Source organism: Photinus pyralis, unplaced genomic scaffold (assembly GCF_008802855.1).
Source record: "Photinus pyralis isolate 1611_PpyrPB1 unplaced genomic scaffold, Ppyr1.3 Ppyr1.4_LG5, whole genome shotgun sequence".
Classification (NCBI taxonomy): domain Eukaryota; kingdom Metazoa; phylum Arthropoda; class Insecta; order Coleoptera; family Lampyridae; genus Photinus; species Photinus pyralis.
The window spans coordinates 36,521,174-36,544,977 of NW_022170596.1; the positions used below are offsets into that span (position 1 = coordinate 36,521,174).

The 23,804-nt window shown below is 35.2% G+C and overlaps 1 non-coding gene across 50 annotated transcripts; it reads left to right on the forward strand.

Annotated features, from left to right (window-relative positions):
* The first annotated feature begins 16,439 nt into the window (after window positions 1–16,439).
* Window positions 16,440–21,862, forward strand: LOC116170530. Of its 50 annotated transcripts, XR_004145278.1 has the most exons (16): window positions 16,470–16,722; window positions 16,933–16,996; window positions 17,207–17,270; window positions 17,477–17,540; window positions 17,751–17,814; window positions 18,025–18,088; window positions 18,299–18,362; window positions 18,573–18,636; window positions 18,850–18,913; window positions 19,124–19,187; window positions 19,398–19,461; window positions 19,599–19,662; window positions 20,145–20,208; window positions 20,695–20,758; window positions 20,971–21,104; window positions 21,158–21,862. It is a non-coding gene; the product is annotated as an uncharacterized LOC116170530 (transcript). The 50 variants fall into 50 exon arrangements; XR_004145290.1 differs by lacking the exon at window positions 18,850–18,913 and having other exon boundaries at window positions 16,464–16,722; XR_004145276.1 differs by lacking the exon at window positions 19,124–19,187 and having other exon boundaries at window positions 16,471–16,722; window positions 18,299–18,404.
* The last annotated feature ends 1,942 nt before the right edge of the window (window positions 21,863–23,804 follow it).

The window sequence follows — 23,804 nt, forward strand, 5'->3', positions numbered from 1 at the left end:
TTTGGATTCTACGCACCCAAATTAATAAGAAAAAGTGTTTTCCCGAGAAATTTTGGTGTAGTCGATTTTTGGTAAAAAGGGAAGGTTATACATGAACGTATATTCTTCTGATAATCTGATGGTAGAAATACCATTTAAAGTAGGAAGTAATGCTTTGCAATAAGTTCTAAGTGAGAAGAATTGGAGATGTGAAGCACTGCGCCCAACAATGGTGCAAGTCTTTAGGACTCTTTTTGAGGTAAATAAGCAAATTCTATGTCAATCGAAATATTGTAAAAATACATATCAGTTCTTCTAATCGGTACCTAATTGCCTTTATTTTTAAATATTTAAAATAAAAAATAATGCAATTTTTCAATTAGATTAGAAACATTTATGCTATTATAAATGCGACAAACGAAGAAAATCACACAGCCTCTCCTTTGATGCAACCTGCAGTATTGCTTGTCTGCCATTTATAAATACCCCACCATTTGATCACAATACATATACGGCATACATAAGGACACGCATATTAAAGAGCCATTAGAGCACATACGTTAGTCCATGTCACTCTGCCGAAAATTATCTTTGAGACAATGGATTTAGCCCCAGACCTTTAAGAAAAGTAAGACGTTTCCAGAAACCATTTAAAATCTCCAATAATTCATCATTACACTAACAGGGTCGTGCGCTATTTACACACCTACGTATATCTATATTTTCATTGTTTTATTCTTGTTGCTTCAATTAATTAGGGGAGAGTAGTCGAATTTTATCATATTTTAGCGTTAAAAAAATACAACTTTGCGCGAAATTCTCCATCTTAAGATCACATTTATTAACGTAAAAGGTTTACAAAAACAGTATGTTGTATCTGCATCCAAAAATTAAAACTTATTCTTTAATTGTGCAGCCTGCTGACGGTCTAAAAATCTGTAATTTGTCTTAAAATTCAAATTAACTAAGATCGCTACTTTTGAGACCCCTCACGACTTAATCGGATGCTGTTCACTGCAACACATTTATTTAGCTACACTTATTTAATTGGCCAGAATGAAAGTTCTAAAGTCGGTTCATTGTTAATTGCAATTTCTCAGGTCGGCAGGTTTGCAGTGTTAATGCTCGTTTTAAATTAATATAGGACACAAAAACAAAATCATCTAACGAATTATTTAACGGAGCTGAAATTCTAAAATATTAATTCGCTCTCGTCTTCTAAATGACAAGAGCTTTCGGACGCAACAAAGACAATTTAAATATCTTGGCGGGAACGGTTGCAAACGCGAATTAATTACAGCTTCTTTTTCCGGTAGCAGCGACTAAAACACAACTCTAGAAATTAAATCAATTACCTTCTATCTTCAACGCCTAAACACGGCACTTTTCCTAACGAAGCACCCAACTTAAAACGCTTCTATGTACCGAGCGTTCCTTTACAGAGTGATCACTAACACGACGAAAAGTAGGTGCTTTGATACAAAAAAAAAACTGATTGAAACATTTAAACCTCGATATCAAAATATTTAATGTGTGTCATAATCATATAATGAATTATAAGCTCCTTCGTCTTATTTTTACATATCTACACATTTCTATTGTCAGAGTAAATGTATGAATTAAATTACAGCTACAAACGTTTAATCAACAAAAACGACTGCCAAAAGGGTCTGTTGGTCCAAATTTAACCATCACGAAATGTAGGTATATCAGGAATGCAGTAGAATGTAAGTACGTAATTATGTTAGAAACTTCCTTCTTAGACGGAAACTTATCACATATTCTCGTACTTTGCTATAATTTGTTGGCTTTTTGCCTGTTAACTAGTTCATAAGATGTCAAATATCGTGCAAAACGAAATCTGGAAATTAACATCGTGCCTTTCAATTTTTCTTGATTTGAACACAGAGTATAAATCCATTTGATACTGCATTTCCAAAATATCGTTCGCAAAACTTTTTCAAAAGATCCTGAACTGTTTATAGTCGTACGCGAAAGCTCAAGAATTTGCGTTGGTAACGAAGTGCGCTTCGCAACATAATTAAATTGTTAACAAATCTTGCTCGATTTTCCACCAAGTTTAATTAGAGTTACTTAACTTATTTTACGGCTCAACAATGTGCAATAGTTAAATACGTTCAGAACTTCCTAGACGATACATCTTATATGTTTATTATGCATATGTAAATCCTTGTTAGTTGCTTGCTACATTGCACGAATTGCAACACAATATCTGTTAGGGGGTGGAACTTTTTTGCGTTGATAATCCAGATATCGAGAATGCATTCGACGGGATACCATGGTTATACTATTCAAGTCGGAGATGAATCGCTTATTTTTTACTTTGGGGAGAATGAGTGTAATACATTTAACAATACTGCTGGAGTAGTAATAGCTCGCAGTATGCGAAGCAGTACGTCACTTCTATGGGGACAATTTCTCATTTGGACATTCAAATTAAATGGCTTCCTTTTTTTAAATAATCGCCTAATTATTTTAAAAGTAAGTAATAGCGGTAGGTATCTACGCTTTCAGCGAACTGAGGTTGCTTTAAAAAGCGCGCTGTCATTTCGCGTAATGTTTGAATTAAACATAGTGATTAATGTGCATTTCCAATAACGTCATGTGTTATTACTAAAGGGGATGAACTCTGATTACTTTCAATATTTATACTGGAACTGTTAATTAACGGCGATTTCCAATTTACATTTTCATGATTATCTGTCTTACGCAATAAATTACTAATCACTGCTTTTACTATAGTCATATTATAGATACTCAAGCCATACCAAATATGCTCAAAGCCAATTTTTCATTTGGGAGAGAATTACTCTTATCACTTATGGGAGGGAGTACAAAATTTGGGATCAATATGCGTTTGTTGGGTTGCGTCATTATAATCTAACCAAACAGGCGCTCTAAAAGATATAGGTACATCCCATTCCAGAAATTTTGAAAGACTTCGAGGCGCCATGAAAGAAGTCGTTGGCGATAAGGGACGAAGGTGTATGTGCCGTAGTTTTTCCGAGAAGTATGACGTGTTTGTTCGAGAACATTCTAGAAAGGCTCGGATGTGTCGGGAAGCGTTCGACAGCTATCGAGAAAGAATGGGTTTTTCTATGTAACCAAATCAAATTATGAATCAGTTCAGTTTCATTTTCAACGCCGAAGTATACATAGTTCGCGCCGTTATAAATGGTGTATTCGTGAGTAATAAATAATATCTTTTTACTGTTATAAATTAATCAATTTCGAGACTGTTATAAATTTATTGTTAATTAATTCTATAAGAAGCACGTAACGAAACTTACGTTACAGTATCATCTCACCGCATACATTTAAATGGTTAAGTTCAGAAAGTAATGCAACTTGTAAGAACGTGAAATTACACCGATGTCATATACCCTAAATTGAATCAATAGATAATTTAGCTATCCTTCAAAGATGGTCAAGGGACTAACTGATTAAATTTTACCCAATACTTGTCGCTCTTGATTGATTAATTGATTTATTTACAGCATACAAGTACTATACCTAAGTGTATACGGAAACACCGGATCCACTCGGATCTCCCTGCAACGCGTGTCCCCAGTTACCACAAACCCCCCTTCTACATGATGGTCCTACGTATTGGCCAAAACCGTTGGCACTGGCGCACACATTGAGCAACGTGAAGAGGATGCATTAAAGGACGCGTCGAATCGAAGACAACATGTTCTGGTAAAACTTGCTTGTTGTTCTACCCCTCTTAGACTAACTATTAAAACCTTAACCTATTTTCAAAAAAGTCAACACCTACTACTAAACCTTTAATTTACAAACTTTTATGGAGTTAATGTTAGGCCCTTCAAGAATAGCCCCTAGATCTGGAGGCGAAAATACCCTTTGCTCAATCGCGAAGAATCAATCAGTCTAAAGCAGATTAGCTTGTGTCAATTGCGCTTTTTAGTGCCAGATTGTACAGTTTCTGATCAGCTTAAAACCATTAGAGTTAAATATAACCGGCGAATTTACCTTGGCTTTTCAAAATTATTCCCATTGCGATATATTTGGAATAGCAGGACTTTTTGATTAAAACTGCACGCCGATTTATCAAATGATTCACCCTGCGATAAATAACAGGTACACAGCAGTAATAATTGGCGGTCACGGATATAAAAGGTGACTCTTATCATTATCACGCAGACACCACGTCATAATTTAAAATTGATGCCAGTTGTTAGTTAAACGTGAACTGGTGGTGTAGGTGCGTTGAGAAATGATCGTGCTCCCCCGAATTGCTATAGAGAAATTGAGTAAGTTTTTAACAATTGTAAATGAAAAATGTTTTCAAAACAAGCATAATATCACTCATAGCTATTAATAGGTAATGAAAACGACAGTACTATACGTATGCATTTTTGCTAGAGTCTTAAGATTATTCTGGGACTCAGGGGCCATTTCTTATATAAACAATACTTTTGAAATTAATTTCTACCTAAACAACTATACTTTTCAAACGCTATGTGTTTGGGCTGAATGGTTTAGGGGAATAACCAAATGTCTTGGTACCAACGAGGGTGCCAATATCAATTCATTGCTTCAATTAATAGTCTTAGATTATAAGTGTGCTATTATTACATGCAGCATATACATTTGCCTTTACAATCTTCTTTTCTTTAACCGTTTATAAATTGTCACGTCAGCACAACGATCTTGAAGTTCCATGTTTTATTAGCGGCATTTTTATGTTAAAAGTCAACCGTACACAAAATACCCTAAGAACATTTTTTGTGAAGAATTCACCACATGTCGTATAACATATGGTTCATTTTGGCCCCAAAAAAATGGGTTATCATCGCTCTGTAGCGCTCGCCGTTGATGGTGACCGCCTCACCAATGTCGTTTTCAAAAAATTACGAACAAATGACGCCGCCGGCCCAAAATCCACACCGAACGGTGACTTTTTGAGGATGCATTATCATGTGGTAAACCTCCCGTGGGCCGTGTCGCCCCCACACGGCAAAAAATTGTCTTTTCTTTCAAACGATTCTGAGCCCAGTCAGCGAATAACTAAATGGGCGTAGGCCTAAGTTCCGAACCGTAAAATGGACCCAATGCGCGCACCGTTTGCACTAATGAACAAACGAACACTGATTTTATAGAACAGTTTTACCACTTGAACGTGCTTTTCAAATTCAATCGTGTAACTTGTCATGGTGATTAGGCATAAGTAAGTGGATAAGTAATAAACAAACAATTTGTCAGATGCCACCAAAAGCCCGCTGTAATCCAATAATCTGCTAGTATTTCGTGGCGCCGTAATCGCAGAAGCAGGGGTCGCTCGTCTAAATACCTTTCGTATATATCCATTTACTTACACTTTTTCGTTCGGTTTTTAGCAGATTCTCTGGTTTCAGGCGTTCTTTATTTGCACACTTGGTACTATTATCGCTGTCGACACGGTAGGCTTAATGAAGTTCATATTGCGCAAAACACCCACCAAAATAGTCATCTGCATAGAGCCCATTTCTGAGAGGTACCATTTTACCCTAAATATATCTGTAAATGTAACCATACTCACATTAGATCCTTTAAAGTTTAAAGGAACGATTAACCTTTAGTAATATGACCATAACCAATTATTTCTAATGTTGCACTTTGCATCCATCAATTTGAACCGCGTTGCTTAATTAACTTCATATATATAAGAGAAGTATATATATGATTAACTTGCATTTTCGCCATTTTGCAGTACAGAACGATTGTATAATTCTTTAAATGAGGTGGTGCAAGTAAATTTGCATTTTACATTTGTTTTGCTTCCACTCAAACGTCACTTACCTAAATAATCAATACGCTTTAAATACAAACCACAATAATAGAAACCAATAAACTTCGATAATAAACGAAACTGATTGATTGTTTACTCTCATATTAAAAAGTAGGTAGGCAGAAAATAAGAGTAAATAGCCTGATTAGATTTTATACGTTACTGTTTACATATAATTTCTTCGTTTCGCAATACACATCTATAGGGGTTAACGGTGTGTATTTTCTATAAATAGTCACATCATTTGCAGATAACAGTACATTAAGATCTTTTTATCGTCGCCATAAAATCTATTTACCGTTTAGGGTATTTCAACACATTTTTCCTTCCATACACGGGGTGGGTTTGTTGCGGTGCGATTTCGAAAACTAACGCGGATGAAAGCACCCGTTTCTATTGCTTTGTATTTTTTTTTAAAGACGTAACGTATAATAAGGCAAATTTCTTTAATAGGTAGATGATTCAGAATTTTATTTTTATGCAGATTTATAACTACCGGCAGGTTTAATGCCTAGGCTAGTTTGTATATTGACTTATGAAAAACTGGAGGTTTTGTATTTTGCTTGAACTAAATCGTTACGAAAACCTATTTCTAAAAGCTGAAAGTATAACGGGAATCTTTTTAATGAAATTTATACCTTTTTCTAAACAATTCTTTATTGACAGTAAATTTTTGCCATACCGCTGACGAATCAAAAACTAAGCTTTTTTGTGTGTACTGATCACACATGCATATAAGCTGTACATGATGACAATCAAATGTACCTAAGTATTCAATTACCCCTTCGCTCAATTACCTACATAAGGTATATTGAACAGTCATTCATTATTAAGTTGTTTTTTTCCTGATCTTCTAACGACTAGGTAATCAAAAATTGGTATAAATAGGTTGATGACCCATAATCCCAGAAAGTTCAACCCATATAGCACGTCTTTTAACGAATCTTGAATACCCAAAGTGTCCACCCCAATTTCATTCCGCAACATTGTATTTATTTTACAGTCACTGTTGAATAATTTACGAATATTAAAGGTTTTTTTTAATATTCTATTAACAACGTAGAAAAAACATTTATTTTTATTACATTGACAAATGCATTCTGCATTCTTTTGAATATTATGGAAGGCACCACAGTTTCCCTCTCTTAAAAGTTCACTTGTGGTAGATAATTCCAGAATCAGTGTGTAACTTAATCGTACCAATCCTGGTGCTCGCGTTACTCTTCGTGATCCTCACTAGCTGATGGTAATTGTAGGTACTTGTTGTTCGGGTACTGGGCGACGTTGAGTATCTGGTTGTGTTGGTTCATTTGGTCTTTGAACATCATCAGATACAAAATGTTAGTAGTCATTTTGTGATTATTGTTTCGGAGGTGTAATTTGAAAATGTACCTACTTTTTGTATATTTGTACGGCGGAGTTGATTAATATGGCGTTTTAAAGTTGTTCCAAGTCTAAGTTGACCTAGCATAGACCTTGGTTTCCAAATTGTGTTGTTGTCTGTAAAAAATTGGGCTACTACCATCTCCCCCTCTTGAACATCTCATGTTTCGCAGTGTAATGCGCTCATTTTTACTGTCCAACTCTTTAGGTGACGACTCCAGTTAGACTGGGCATAGTATGCATAATATCACACATTATTTTGAGAAGAACGTTTGTACACCTACTACATTTTTTACACCATGATACAGCCAAACTTATCAATCAAATGGTGTCGCTAAAAATACATCTAATGTGCAAATAAACTATTTGCCGAGGTCTCCGAGGTCGTGATTCCGTTTTCTTCGTGTCTGAAACTTAACTTTCAGATTGAATTGAACATTATCAATAATATGCAACACTAAAGTTTGTGGAAATTGTTCTCATCATACCCAGGTGCTAGGTAACAAAATCAGTATACGCTAAGATCTAATAATTCTCCCTGTTACACTACGTTCAATTGTATCAAACATTGCGTAAATTTTAACTACAAATGATTTAGTCGCGTAGAATCATAGAACTGAAAATAGCGTTTTCGCTTCAAATACCTACTCTATAAATTATTTGTAGAAGCGTGCAAAAGATAGACATTTAAGCATGTTCTGTCTTCTGTCCTGGTATATTCATATAATTCCTGCGGTTTCATTTAAAGTTTCTGGCTTTTAGGGATGTAAATTGGAATTTTGTGTTCGTTAACGGTAAGCAGGTATTAAACTGAAACTTTCACTTCAGTCAACAAACATATATATGTATCTATAGTAGTAGAAAAGCATTGAACTTTTACAATTTATGTTTAATCTTTCAAAAGCTTTTACTGTTTTTTTATGAAAAGTACAATTTCCTGATTTTGAACAACTATGGCCTTATAACGAAACGTACTTATCTTCTGATTACTTCCGTATATATGCTAGCCCTGTCTTTTGGCAACCGCTTTTCACAAGATGAAACAAAAAGCAGTAGGTATTTCTCGTTAAAAAATTATATAGGAGTGAGCCTATTAAATAAAATTTTTCTATTTCACCATTCACTTCATTTAATTCATATTCGGGGCTTGATTTCGATCACGTAAGTTTTATCCTCGGTCTTATCCAATAAAAAGAATAAGATAACTGCACCTACAATATATCAGAACATTTCATACGAGTTTTCTCTAAAAAATACTGGAAATTCCTCCATTTTCAGACGATCAGTATATTTTTAAAGATCTTAAAGATACTGATACTGTTGTTGAATTTTGGAGGTGGCTAAGGTTGCTGAATTTTTCAAATGAATAAAATTTACGTCAACATCGAAATTGGACGTGCATTAAAAAAATTATACCTAATTGTTTCCTTTTAAAAGTTTTGTTAGTACTTGTACTTGATTGAGCTAGCTGGACAGGTGCTTGTGGGTGGTTTTGTGACCGTTTGCGATTGCACGTAGCCATATTTACTATAAACTGTAATTTTTTTAGTACTGAATCTGTTCGTACTTTTAACGCATGTTTCCAAAAATAAAATGCGCCATTACACGCGTCTTTCCGTCCTTCTAAATCTTCATTTTATCAATAATTTGGTCGCGGAAACTGCAAATTGCATTGCTTTAATGTACAATCACTAACTTATGTGCTCTTTCGTAATAGGGCCAAGTTACGTATGCAAAATGCGCTGTCGTAGACCTTTTAAGTTGTGTAGCGAATATTCCAGAAATCCCGATAGACATCGAGGCGCCATTCTCGAAAGAATGTTGTTTGCTATATAAGCAAACCGAATTGTGTTTCGAGTCGGTTCCAACTTCGCATGTGTTATGTTATAAATTGTAAGTGATAAATAATAATTACTGTTATAAATGAATCCCTTTTAAGACTATTATAAATTTATGGTTGATTAATTGTAAATAAGCACGTAATTTTACGTTACAGTTGTTTAAATCGAATCGCATTGAAATTAATTAAAATCTAAAATTAGATGTGTAATTTTGATGCAAATAACCGAAAAAATTCGGTGTATTTTATTTTCGGTTGAATAAGTGATTGGATCAATTAACCAGAGTGACAATTCAATAACACCTATTTAACTTATTTACATAATTGAACTAAATGAAATTTCATTTACCCCATGATAAAATTTATCACTTTTAATGTGCTGGCTTAATTATTTGGATTAATTTACTATTATGTATACAAGTTAGGTAGTAAGTTGTGTCATTGGTATCTTTCATTTTATTATTTCTACCGTTGGACCGCATCTGTCAATAAAAGGGTTAATGATGAACTTTAACTAAGAACAATCCTTTCATCTTGGAGGGTTTGATTGTCGCACTCATTATACGCTTTCGATATAAAGACACTCAAGAGGATTATCGTCATGAGAGACATTTACGTGAATTCCCAAACTCGGCAATCATTAAAGTTAACGATCTCTAAAAAAACTATTCGTATTATTAACGTTTGGTCATTGCTTTTCCTTGAGCTTTGAGTTTTTTTAAAAGGAAATAAGTTCTGCCTTTGTGTGCATTCTAGTTTACTTTTATACCACAAAAAGTAAGCGTCATATCTGCTGAGAAAAAGAAATAAATATTAACGAGGATCTATATCCCCAATTGATTGCTGAGTCTTTCTCCTCAAGTAATTTCTATGCAATATGCTTATATTATACGTAACATGCTGTTTTATTGGATGAGCCTTTACACACGAAACAGATACCTACCTAGTCTTTTGGTTTTCGGATTGCAGCGGTAGGTATTGTATTGTAACATTAGATGTTCTGAAGAACAAATACGTCACAAAACTGTGGTTCTAAACCTAAAAATTAGACAACTATATATAGGTTTAAAGGGAAGTGAAGATTTGTATGTACTTTAATTCTCTATTCGTCCATAAACTCTATAGTTGAATTAGTATACGTTAGATTAATCAGGCAACCCTAATCTCTGGTACTTACTTGTGATCTAAGGGTCTAATACTTAAGGTACCTGCACACTACTAAATAGTAAATACTATTATACTTAGTTAATCTCTTCAACGCTCCGTATAGAGTTTCATCGCTCCACACATTTTTATGTAAATAGGTACCTACATATGAAATGAGCAAGTATTAATCCGAAAAGACCTCTGAATCCATTCATAAAATAAATCAAGTCTTGAAATTAAAATAACGGAGCTTACCCACTGCAGTCTACCAACGCTGAATCGACAATAATTGGTTTTTACTTGACGATCATATCAATTAAACATTGAACACACAATCTATGCAAATCGTTGAATGGAATATTCAAAATGTTATTTTTGATTTCTCGAAATTTTCATTCGACCTCATACACCAGGCCGAGCTTGAGTTCTTCTGCTTCTACTATTATTATGCGGTCGTATAAAATGTGCAAATCGCAGCGGTCTTAGTTCATAATAGAGAAGCGAAAATTAATGCAAATCTCAAATAATCTGCTACATAGTTAAGGTGAAATTGAAATGCTTCCATTACCATTTCAATTATATGTTTTGCATTATCCGCTTTCTTGTAGGTCTATTTAGTGCCTTCGTTCGGCCTAAACTAAAAGTTTCAATATTGAAACTTTGCATTGTTCACAACGCTTAAAGTCTGTACTTATCCTACCATTGTTTTGTTATAATGTAAGTTGGATAATATGATTGTGCTCTTGAATATTATAATGCTGGTGCACTTAAACATAAAGCATAAAGTACAAGATTTAGTATACTTCATTTGTATTGCGTTAAAAGCCACTCAATTCAGGAGTTAAGCACATCGGAATTTAGGAACACTTAACTTCGCCTGTTCTCAAAAATGGGTCATAAATGGCTTGACTGGTGCTACAATTCGGACCGACCTTTGTCAGAAAGTTTAGTTAAACCACCATAACGCTCCTGAAATACGCTGAAATCATCCCTGACAAATATAAGTGTGTTAAAAACAAAACCCAATGGTATAACGTCGATGTTTTGTTTAATTGAGTTGTTTCAAAATGCGCAACATTCGTTTAACGTTACAAAACGTTTTTTAACATTGCTTGTCAATTAGGTCACCCTCACCGTCCCCAGTTGGCGCGGTGCTAGAACCACTAGCTCAGACTGGATATGGAGGTTTACCATCTGCTTTTTATTTTGCACACTGGCTCACCCATTGGCCCTTCGCAGAACAATATTTGCGCGTAGCATTGTTAAGTCCTACATAGCAGATCTATATACATTGCATATACCATGTACATGCCACGTGGGATATTGTATATCCATAGCATGTGGAAAAGTATGTCGCAAATGTCCGATGTATGTGCATGGGATATAAGTTTGGCAGACTTCACATAATACAACGTATATACGTTTTGGATGTCTTATGTATATGCATGTATATGCATCAGACATGCTATGTATATTGGTATACTGACAACTGGATATATCATGAATATTCCTGTAATATGCAAAAGATGTTCAATAGGATATTCTATGTATGTTGTATACATTCAGAATGGATGTTCTATAGAGATTCCTCTAACATTCGGGAAGTTTACTAGCGTCCATACCAGAGCTGGGCAGTATTCGATTTTGTAAATACTTTTTAGTATTCAAATCCTTTAAAGTATTCAAATACTTTGTAATTCACAAATATTTAGTCAATTTCGAAAGAAAATTCAAAGGGCTGTAACTTTTGAACTAGTAGCCCAATCTTGGAACTGTTTGAAATTAGTGATACAGGCCAGATTCTATAAGAAAATTTTTTTTCCGAGTCGTTCTGAGACAATTTTTTTTTCGGGCCTCAAAAAAGGCAGTGTACAACCTTCCTTTTTTACCAAAAATCGACCACACCAAAATTTCTCGGGAAAACACTTTGTCTTATTAATTTTAATGCGTAGAATCCAAATCAATTCGTACTTTTTCGATCAGACTTTTCAATCAAAAGTTATAGACTAGAAACCAATTTCAAAAGAAAATTCAAAGGGCTGTAACTTTTGAACTAGTAGCCCAATCTTGGAACTGTTTGAAATTATTACTTTTACTCCCCTTAAATTTGTATATAACAATAGAAATATAAAAAACTAACCCCATACAAAGTATAACTTGATTTTTTAAGTACTATTAAGACTTTTATCTAGTATAGGTACTATTTTACATTTTTAATGTATTTGAGTCACAAGTATTTGAATACTTTTTACTGTATTCGAATACTTTTCAAAGTATTCGAATACTTTTTATAGTATTCGAATACCTTTGATAGTATTAGAATACTTTTGAAAGTATTCGAATACATTCTAAAGTATTTGAATACTTATTTTTTTAAAGTATTTGAATACTTTTCAATGTATCTGTATCTAGTATTCGCTTGTGCTGGACGTAAAAGTATTTAGTATTCAAATACCTTTGATTTGTGTAAAGTATTTACTATTTAGTATTCAAATACTTTTTCCAAGTATTCTGCCCAGCTCTGGTCTATACCTTCATAAATAAATTCTTTTCACGGAGTGGAACTTTTTGTTTATTAAGTCTCTTAGTGTACAATGGAAAATGTGCTTAAGAAATTATTATTGTTTTATTTAACACTGTAGTCTTGAGTCATTTTGATCGTGTTCTTGTTCAACACTATAATAGCGCGAGTTCATGACAAATAGCTTGCTAACATACCTGCCATTCTTATCCTTATATTAATTCCCATCCAGTCTTTACATCTCACTAACACATATTTGCAACTTTAGATCATGCACACACGAAATAATAGTATATTATATACCGCGGGACTGAAGTAGTACTTTTAATCCCGAAGGTAAAGTTTATGGCCCGACCGAAGGGAGGGCCATAATTTACCTGAGGGATTAAGACCACTACTTCAGTCGCAAGGTATATACGATATTTTTCGTACTTCCGAAACTGAAACACTTAATATGTATGGAGTTAGAGAACGCGTTCTTTCAAAAAAATCGCTGCTTAACAAGTTACCATAGGAACGTTGCGTCAGTACACCAAACCCTATGCTATGGTAACAAAAATAATTTGGAAACTGTCATTGCTAGTGTCATAAATTTGGTGGTGAGTATTTGATATTGATAAAAAGCAGCCTAAGATAGGTAAAGAATTGATATACCACCGAAATCCAAAAAACTATATGAGTAGCAGTACGATGCGTTTAAGAAGTAGTGCCGCATACAAAATGTGGAACAACCTACTGAAATGGCCTTGATAGTAATTTCATCCTTCCGGGATTTTCGTCCAAATTTAATCCCGGCGGGACAAAAAGTGACACTTCACTACTTGTCATAGTGGAGTGAAGTTGTCACTTTAGTCTCGGAAGTACGAAAAAATCATTACTTTCACTGTCAAAATTAGACAAACAAACTCATTAATAACTCGCAGAATAACACTCCTGATTTTAGAAAAATGAGCTGTATTTGCAATAGCACCTTACTATCTTCATCGCCGTAATTCACAGAAAATGAGACGCTAACGTTTGTAACGTCGGTAATACAGAACACGCATGTATCAAATCCAAAACGCATATACATAACATATAATCCCATAGAATATCCATACTGAACATAAAATACATATGCCTATCCTATAATGAATATACATAGTATATACCTACATAAGATGGACAGGATATTCCCTGTACATTATGGATTTAAAATGTGTATACATAAGATATCGAATGCTATGTGGGGTTTCTCTTCTTTTGCTTACCTGCAACAGTCGCAACACTAAGAACATTGTTAGATTTTGAGGCATATAGGTATGTTATTAATTTATCATAACAATTTCTTATCGGTTGTCTTATTATTGCTTTTAGTGCCATTAATGCTTACAAGTTACAAAACAAAAAAATATTGGTACAGTCTGTGGCGACATTGTGTATACAATATTTCCAAAATCATGTTAATTAATCTTTTCAAAGGGATTGCATTTTCAGTTCTTTCTGCTCATCTTTGGATTTACTTAACTAAAGGTATACATTTTCAAGGGAAAATTACGTTCAAATGTACCTAAAAGCGAATGTAATTTAGATACCTAAATTAATACCAATGTTGCATCACATTCGTAGAATATTTAATTTCAAGGAAGATCATTAGTTCTCTTTCACTTTAAATAGGTACAACGCTTTAATTATTGCAACTCCCTGACGAAAGGACGTAATCAAAAATGATTCAAGGAATTAATATAATTTCGACTTGTTTATGTTGGTACCTTCCTACTTTGTATCTTATTACAGCTTTTCTTATATATGCGTAATGCGAAATATGATTAAATCTAACATTTCAAATATGAATTTACGCCATTTTTTAAGGGATAATCTTATGTTGGGTGTCAGATTAGGTCCTGGATTAGGTATTACCTATATGTCCTACTCTACTTTCGAACATTTCGATCCACAAACGGGATGCATTCTGCGACAAATTTCGCATTGAAAGTCATTCGCGATTTGCTGTCACTCAAAAATTAAGATTGTCCAGCCTATATTGTTCATAGACCGGACCTCGGACCGGACTAAACGCTGTGGAAACGCATAGTAAAAATTGTGAAAAAAAGTACCACTTTCCATCGCGATTTTTTGACAGAAAAAATCCGCTAATTTGATGACTTGCCAAAAATTCAGATTACGGTTTGACACGGTTTCGATATAAGCAGCATATGTCAAAAACAATGGTCATTGCGTGCTAATAATCGATAATATTTTTACCCCAAAATCGTCCTGAAACCTTCATTTTCATGCCTAACCTTCTCTCAGTGAACTTTAGTTTCCTTTTCCATGACAGAGGCAGAGCAGACTACGTTTCCTGCCGCTTGTCACTTTACTGGCCGCACCGTCACTTTACCGGCCGCATTTGTGACATTTCCAAATGTCTATAATGACTCCTGTCATCACTGACAGATTGACATTAATCAAAAGTTATATAGGTATATAAAAATTGAAATTTTATATTAAAACATGATTTCGGGTAAAATTAATACAAAACTCGCCATTAAAATGACATTGCCTGACTCGGAAATTAAAGTACTCGCACTTCAATATTTCCTCACCACTAATGTATGATCTTCCTGACGTTTATGTAAATAACTATGGGGATAGTCAACAGGAACAAAATATCATGCTGTTTTCTACCAAGGTTTCTGACTTTCGAAAATCCGTTTTCTTGAAATGGGCGATCAAAAATGAATTACTGTCGAGTCGCCTTTGGAAGTTCAAGTTAAAGTATGTTTTCCCATGTAAAAAAAATTCTAAAGGTGACTCGACAGCAACTCATTTTTGATCGCATAGTACCTAGGTATATCAACTATATGCATAGGTATCTATATTTTATGTTGTGCTATATAGAACATTTAAACAAATTAGAAAAAAAAATAGAACACTGTTATTCAAATATCCTAGAAAACATAGGCATTTCATTTGAAAAGTTTCAATATGCGATTATAAAAGGGATACTATTGAGGTGACCCTCTTAAACGCACTGTATGGCTATGTATTATGTAAATGAATATTCAATATAGATTTAAACTACTTTTTTTTTCTTTAAAGGTATGCATCAACCTCGTGGGTTATTAGCCTTGGAACTTTGAAGATAGGTACAATATGAAACAGTAAATGGAACTGAATTGTGGTATGTATCATGATAATGTCATTGAAGTATTATAACACTTTCTTTCCATTGCCTGGAGTGTTGCCCAGAACTTTAGCAAGCGATGATTTCAGCTCGTTGTTCTGGAGGAGAATATGATGTACCTAACTGTTACTATAGTGTCTGACAAGTGGCAGAATGGGAATCTGGACCTAGAATGTGATGGAGATGGCAGCTCGAGTGTAACATGTGACCCAGGAGGAGGAGATTCAAAGTGACTCTGATTGGAATAGTCCAAGTAGTGCCCATGCGGCGGACATCTAGGATTTTATATGGCGGAGCTTTGCAGTGGTAGCGGTCCATGAAAGTTACAGCCGATGATACAATTGCTGCCTGAACATGATGGCTATATGCACCCACATATTTTAAGCGAGGCTGAGCTTAAGCATAGCTTATAATTCATGGCAATAATTACTTATTGCGACAATGGTTGCCTTGGATTTTAAACAACGCTTAAACAAAGCTCCTCTTAAAATTCTTAAATTGGTCGATTAATACGGCCATTAGTGAATTAGTTATAACGATGGTAGGTATAAATTATAAACCCACCATTAAGTTTATTTATTTGGAAACTACAGACACAAGTTTAAGTTTCAGAGGTTGGTAGCACAAAAAGTACTCAATGTAAACACCTCTAACTTCATGATTCCAACCATTCAATACACACATATATATAAGAGAAGAAGTATATATATGAATACACACAGGGTTTTGTCATATTACCTTTTGACATTTTAAAACACGTGTAGGTACATGTTTTGTTTATGTAAGTTAAATGTTGATCAACTTGAATACCTAGCAACTTCACACAGAAACTAGGATAATCTGCACAGATTTGTCACATAGACTAATGGATAAAGGTTTGTACATCTTCACATCATTCCATCTCTGTTCCGTTAGGTGTAATGATGTTTTATTCTATCTTGGAAACCTTTTCAAACTAGAGCCAGCAATGGCAGAACCCACTAGAGCTTGATTTGGTTACTGTCGACAACTTTCACTGATTTTAAGTCATTAACGTAGCAGAAAATGGGTTCCCACTGGACATTAATACTTACTTTTGCTTTTAGGATGAAATCGTTCTCAACATTTGGAGAATCAGCACAGATTTGTCCCTTAGACCAATGGATAAAGGTGTGTACAACTTCACATCATGCCATCTCTGTTCTGTTAGGTGTAATGATGTTTTATTCTATCTTGGAAACCTTTTCAAACTAGAGCCAGCAATGGCAGAACCCACTAGAGCTTGATTTGGTTACTGTCGACAACTTTCACTGATTTTAAGTCATTAACGTAGCAGAAAATGGGTTCCCACTGGACATTAATACTTACTTTTCCTTTTAGGATGAAATCGTTCTCAACATTTGCAGAATCAGCACAGATTTGTCCCTTAGACCAATGGATAAAGGTGTGTACAACTTCACATCATGCCATCTCTGTTCTGTTAGGTGTAATGATGTTTTATTCTATCTTGGAAACCTTTTCAAACTAGAGCCAGCAATGGCAGAACCCACTAGAGCTTGATTTGGTTACTGTCGACAACTTTCACTGATTTTAAGTCATTAACGTAGCAGAAAATGGGTTCCCACTGGACATTAATACTTTTGCTTTTAGGACGAAATCGTATTCAACATTCGGAGAATCGGCACAGATTTGTCTCATGGACTAACGGATAAAGGTTTGTACAACTTCACATCATTCTATCTCTGTTCCGTTAGGTGTAATGATGTTTTATTCTATCTTGGAAACCTTTTCAAACTAGAGCCAGCAATGGCAGAACCCACTAGAGCTTGATTTGGTTACTGTCGACAACTTTCACTGATTTTAAGTCATTAACGTAGCAGAAAATGGGTTCCCACTGGACATTAATACTTACTTTTGCTTTTAGGACGAAATCGTATTCAACATTCGGAGAATCGGCACAGATTTGTCTCATGGACTAACGGATAAAGGTTTGTACAACTTCACATCATTCTATCTCTGTTCCGTTAGGTGTAATGATGTTTTATTCTATCTTGGAAACCTTTTCAAACTAGAGCCAGCAATGGCAGAACCCACTAGAGCTTGATTTGGTTACTGTCGACAACTTTCACTGATTTTAAGTCATTAACGTAGCAGAAAATGGGTTCCCACTGGACATTAATACTTACTTTTGCTTTTAGGACGAAATCGTATTCAACATTCGGAGAATCGGCACAGATTTGTCTCATGGACTAACGGATAAAGGTTTGTACAACTTCACATCATTCTATCTCTGTTCCGTTAGGTGTAATGATGTTTTATTCTATCTTGGAAACCTTTTCAAACTAGAGCCAGCAATGGCAGAATCCACTAGAGCTTGATTTGGTTACTGTCGACAACTTTCACTGATTTTAAGTCATTAACGTAGCAGAAAATGGGTTCCCACTGGACATTAATACTTACTTTTCCTTTTAGGATGAAATCGTTCTCAACATTTGCAGAATCAGCACAGATTTGTCCCTTAGACCAATGGATAAAGGTGTGTACAACTTCACATCATGCCATCTCTGTTCTGTTAGGTGTAATGATGTTTTATTCTATCTTGGAAACCTTTTCAAACTAGAGCCAGCAATGGCAGAACCCACTAGAGCTTGATTTGGTTACTGTCGACAACTTTCACTGATTTTAAGTCATTAACGTAGCAGAAAATGGGTTCCCACTGGACATTAATACTTACTTTTGCTTTTAGGACGAAATCGTATTCAACATTCGGAGAATCGGCACAGATTTGTCTCATGGACTAACGGATAAAGGTTTGTACAACTTCACATCATTCTATCTCTGTTCCGTTAGGTGTAGATGATGGTTTGTATTCTATCTTGGAAACCTTTTCAAACTAGAGCCAGCAATGGCAGAACCCACTAGAGCTTGATTTGGTTACTGTCGACAACTTTCACTGATTTTAAGTCATTAACGTAGCAGAAAATGGGTTCACACTGGACATTAATACTTACTTTTCCTTTTAGGATGAAATCGTTCTCAACATTTGGAGAATCAGCACAGATTTGTCCCTTAGACCAATGGATAAAGGTGTGTACAACTTCACATCATGCCATCTCTGTTCTGTTAGGTGTAATGATGTTTTATTCTATCTTGGAAACCTTTTCAAACTAGAGCCAGCAATGGCAGAACCCACTAGAGCTTGATTTGGTTACTGTCGACAACTTTCACTGATTTTAAGTCATTAACGTAGCAGAAAATGGGTTCCCACTGGACATTAATACTTACTTTTGCTTTTAGGACGAAATCGTATTCAACATTCGGAGAATCGGCACAGATTTGTCTCATGGACTAACGGATAAAGGTTTGTACAACTTCATATCATTCTATCTCTGTTCCGTTAGGTGTAATGATGTTTTATTCTATCTTGGAAACCTTTTCAAACTAGAGCCAGCAATGGCAGAACCCACTAGAGCTTGATTTGGTTACTGTCGACAACTTTCACTGATTTTAAGTCATTAACGTAGCAGAAAATGGGTTCCCACTGGACATTAATACTTACTTTTGCTTTTAGGATGAAATCGTTCCCAACATTTGGAGAATCAGCACAGATTTGTCCCTTAGACCAATGGATAAAGGTGTGTACAACTTCACATCATGCCATCTCTGTTCTGTTAGGTGTAATGATGTTTTATTCTATCTTGGAAACCTTTTCAAACTAGAGCCAGCAATGGCAGAACCCACTAGAGACATTAATACTTACTTTTCCTTTTAGGATGAAATCGTTCTCAACATTTGCAGAATCAGCACAGATTTGTCCCTTAGACCAATGGATAAAGGTGTGTGTACAACTTCACATCATGCCATCTCTGTTCTGTTAGGTGTAATGATGTTTTATTCTATCTTGGAAACCTTTTCAAACTAGAGCCAGCAATGTCAGAACCCACTAGAGCTTGATTTGGTTACTGTCGACAACTTTCACTGATTTTAAGTCATTAACGTAGCAGAAAATGGGTTCCCACTGGACATTAATACTTTTGCTTTTAGGACGAAATCGTATTCAACATTCGGAGAATCGGCACAGATTTGTCTCATGGACTAACGGATAAAGGTTTGTACAACTTCACATCATTCTATCTCTGTTCCGTTAGGTGTAATGATGTTTTATTCTATCTTGGAAACCTTTTCAAACTAGAGCCAGCAATGGCAGAACCCACTAGAGCTTGATTTGGTTACTGTCGACAACTTTCACTGATTTTAAGTCATTAACGTAGCAGAAAATGGGTTCCCACTGGACATTAATACTTACTTTTCCTTTTAGGATGAAATCGTTCTCAACATTTGCAGAATCAGCACAGATTTGTCCCTTAGACCAATGGATAAAGGTGTGTGTACAACTTCACATCATGCCATCTCTGTTCTGTTAGGTGTAATGATGTTTTATTCTATCTTGGAAACCTTTTCAAACTAGAGCCAGCAATGTCAGAACCCACTAGAGCTTGATTTGGTTACTGTCGACAACTTTCACTGATTTTAAGTCATTAACGTAGCAGAAAATGGGTTCCCACTGGACATTAATACTTACTTTTGCTTTTAGGACGAAATCGTATTCAACATTCGGAGAATCGGCACAGATTTGTCTCATGGACTAACGGATAAAGGTTTGTACAACTTCACATCATTCTATCTCTGTTCCGTTAGGTGTAATGATGTTTTATTCTATCTTGGAAACCTTTTCAAACTAGAGCCAGCAATGGCAGAACCCACTAGAGCTTGATTTGGTTACTGTCGACAACTTTCACTGATTTTAAGTCATTAACGTAGCAGAAAATGGGTTCCCACTGGACATTAATACTTACTTTTCCTTTTAGGATGAAATCGTTCTCAACATTTGGAGAATCAGCACAGATTTGTCCCTTAGACCAATGGATAAAGGTGTGTACAACTTCACATCATGCCATCTCTGTTCTGTTAGGTGTAATGATGTTTTATTCTATCTTGGAAACCATTTCAAACTAGAGCCAGCAATGGCAGAACCCATTAGAGCTTGATTTGGTTACTGTCGACAACTTTCACAGATTTTAAGTCATTAACGTATAGCAGAAAATGGGTTCCCACTGGACATTAATACTTTCTTTTGCTTTAAGGATGAAATCGTATTCAACATTCGGAGAATCGGCACAGACTTGTCACGTAGACCACTGGATGGAGGTTTGTGTCAATTATGAATGGACACACACTTCTATATCGTCATGTAGGGACATAAATATTGTCACTACAGGTTTGAAAGCCCCTTGACTGTATGCTGTCAATGATGCCTTTTTTTCTGTGCAGGAAGTGAAGATGGTTTTATTAACGGGTCGAACTAACTTTCATGGCAAAGAAGAATACATCAGAATATCACAACGAATTGGACGGAACTTTTTTCATAACTTGGTTTAAAACTAAACTTTTTCCTAATACTTATTCCCGAGAAAACTGTTGTGGTAATGGATAATGCGTCGTATCAGTCCAGGAAGTGTGGAAAGTGATACAAACAATTTTGTAAAGGAGGAAATATTAAATGGGCTGCGTTCAAAGGATATCTATTTCAAAGAAGGCTACTGAAAATCCGAGCTGTTTTGGATCTAGTATCCTAATGTGTGTTGGAGTGAAGTCATAGGATATGTGGCAAAACATTACCCAAATTTAAAAAAAAAGACGTAGAAAACCTAATACATGAAGTTTTTTCTCAAGTTATTCCACAAAAATCAAATAATTACCTACCATGCAAACATATAATTAAGAGTAGAGAAAAGTCATTGTGGAATATTGATTATTTAACCGATTTAACGGACAATATTATTAACCCAGTTATACTTAATTAACGTTAATGATGGCAGTGATAGGGATAGTAAAGCCAACAGTATGGAATAAACTGAAGTACGTTTACGTGTGTAGTTGAAATGTTTTATAATTATACCTATACTTATTTACTACGATCATTTTCTTATTTTTAAATGTATGCCTATATAAATCTATACATTTGTTTTCATTTTATTATATGTTATAATTCCATACATCTCGTTCATTATTAAAAAGTATTGTTAATGCCTGTGAACTTTGTGCCGCCAGCCGGTGAATTGTGTGTGCCCATTTTTTCCCGTTCCTGTGGGAATTTCGGGAAGTGCTTTCGGAGTGCCATTTTGCACCTTCAACGAAACCTACATGCTAAATGTCAATTCCCTTTTCCATAGATTCGACTGTAAAACGTAAAATCCCGTTTTTTTCCAGTTCCTGGGAATTTTGAAAAGGGTCTTCGTATACCAGAATCCATCACGGGCATAGGTCTAATCATTCCCAAAGTTTCATCATAAACGGTTAAGGGAGGCATAATAGACAAACATTCATATTTATTTATATAGGCGGTCCGAAAGTTTTTTTATTGCACCTCAGTTGCAAAAATCAAACATCTTATTAAATTTGCACTAATATATATTTAGGTATCAAGGAACAAAACGTGCCAGTTATGACGTGTCGTCTGTTGTTGAAGGGCCTATTAGGATATCGGTATAAAGCTGCCAAGGTGGCAGTGTTGTTTGACAATTGGAATAGACTCCACCATCCATACTAACTAATACACATGTTGATTGACAGTGTCAACCTTTGATTATGTACTACATAATCAAGTGTCGAATTTGTGAGGGATGTACAATCACGTCATAAGTGACAGACGACACGGTAAATAATCGTCATTGTTTCTGATTGATATATGGTTTTCGAGCAAAAAACTAATTAAACTTGACAAACCTCCTTTGCGTCCACAAATTAATGAAGAAATATTTTGGCAACTTAAACCACGAGTAGGTATACTCAGTGGTATTTATTAAGAGGTATGCAATTGTATTGTTTTCCCTATGTCTATTATTAAATGAATATTGTTGCTTTGATTTTGTACCGTGTATTCAACTGCAGAAAGGGTTGATTTTATTTATCTTTATTTTTATTATTAGCATTCGACGAATTTTATCGCGTGTAATGTTGGTTCCCGACAGCCACCATATATTTACACTGTTTTAAAGTATACTTATATAGTCAATAGGTATATAGGAAAACATAAGGTGACCAACTTTCCATGTTAAAAAATCGGGACACCACTGCGAACCCCCCCCCCCCCCCCACTTGCTTACTCATTTTCCAATTAAAAACTTACGCAAAGTTAAAAAATATTTATATTATTAAAAAAACAAACGTACAAGAGACATGCATACATAGTATTATGTAGTGCTATAGGTCTTAAAAAACAGAACGTTAATTTAATTATCTTTAATTTTAAATGAATACTTTTTTTCAGAATTGATGGCATTCAAGGCATTATCATTAGTGAGTAATAATGAATGAATTTCTTATTTCATTACAAGTAATCGCTTTGCTCGTTGGCGTTGTCTCGTTTACATGAATTTGGGTAACACTACTACAAAAGCGAAAAGCGGGACTCGCGGGACACATTAGTTTAATTCCGGGACATATTTGTTAATTTTTTGAATGCGGGATTGCCTTTGCCATCACGGGACTGTCCCGCTGAATACGGGACGGTTGGCCGCCTTAGCCGAAAACATTTACTGTATATAGTGGAAGTGATTGCTAATTTTTGGTAGCAGATGACAATGTGGTAATCTTTCTGGGACTGAATTTTCCTTATAGCAATCAAAATAGTCCCGGGCCATTTGGTTTCGTATGGAACTTACCTATATGCAAATTTTCCGTGAAGCAACAAATCTGACGTATTCTGACGGGGAAAACCTCAGGGGCGAATCTGGCAACAAGTTTTATGGGGGACAAATATTCTTTGGAATGAAGACCATTGGCGTCAAATTTTTTAGAAATAATATTGAACAGTTAAGGAGCCTACAGGGTAGTAGGAAAATGTTTTAGAAGTCCCATAGTGTGTGTAATCCGGTTTTGAAGTGGGCGTACATTACCTTAGAGCTAAACTTTAGGG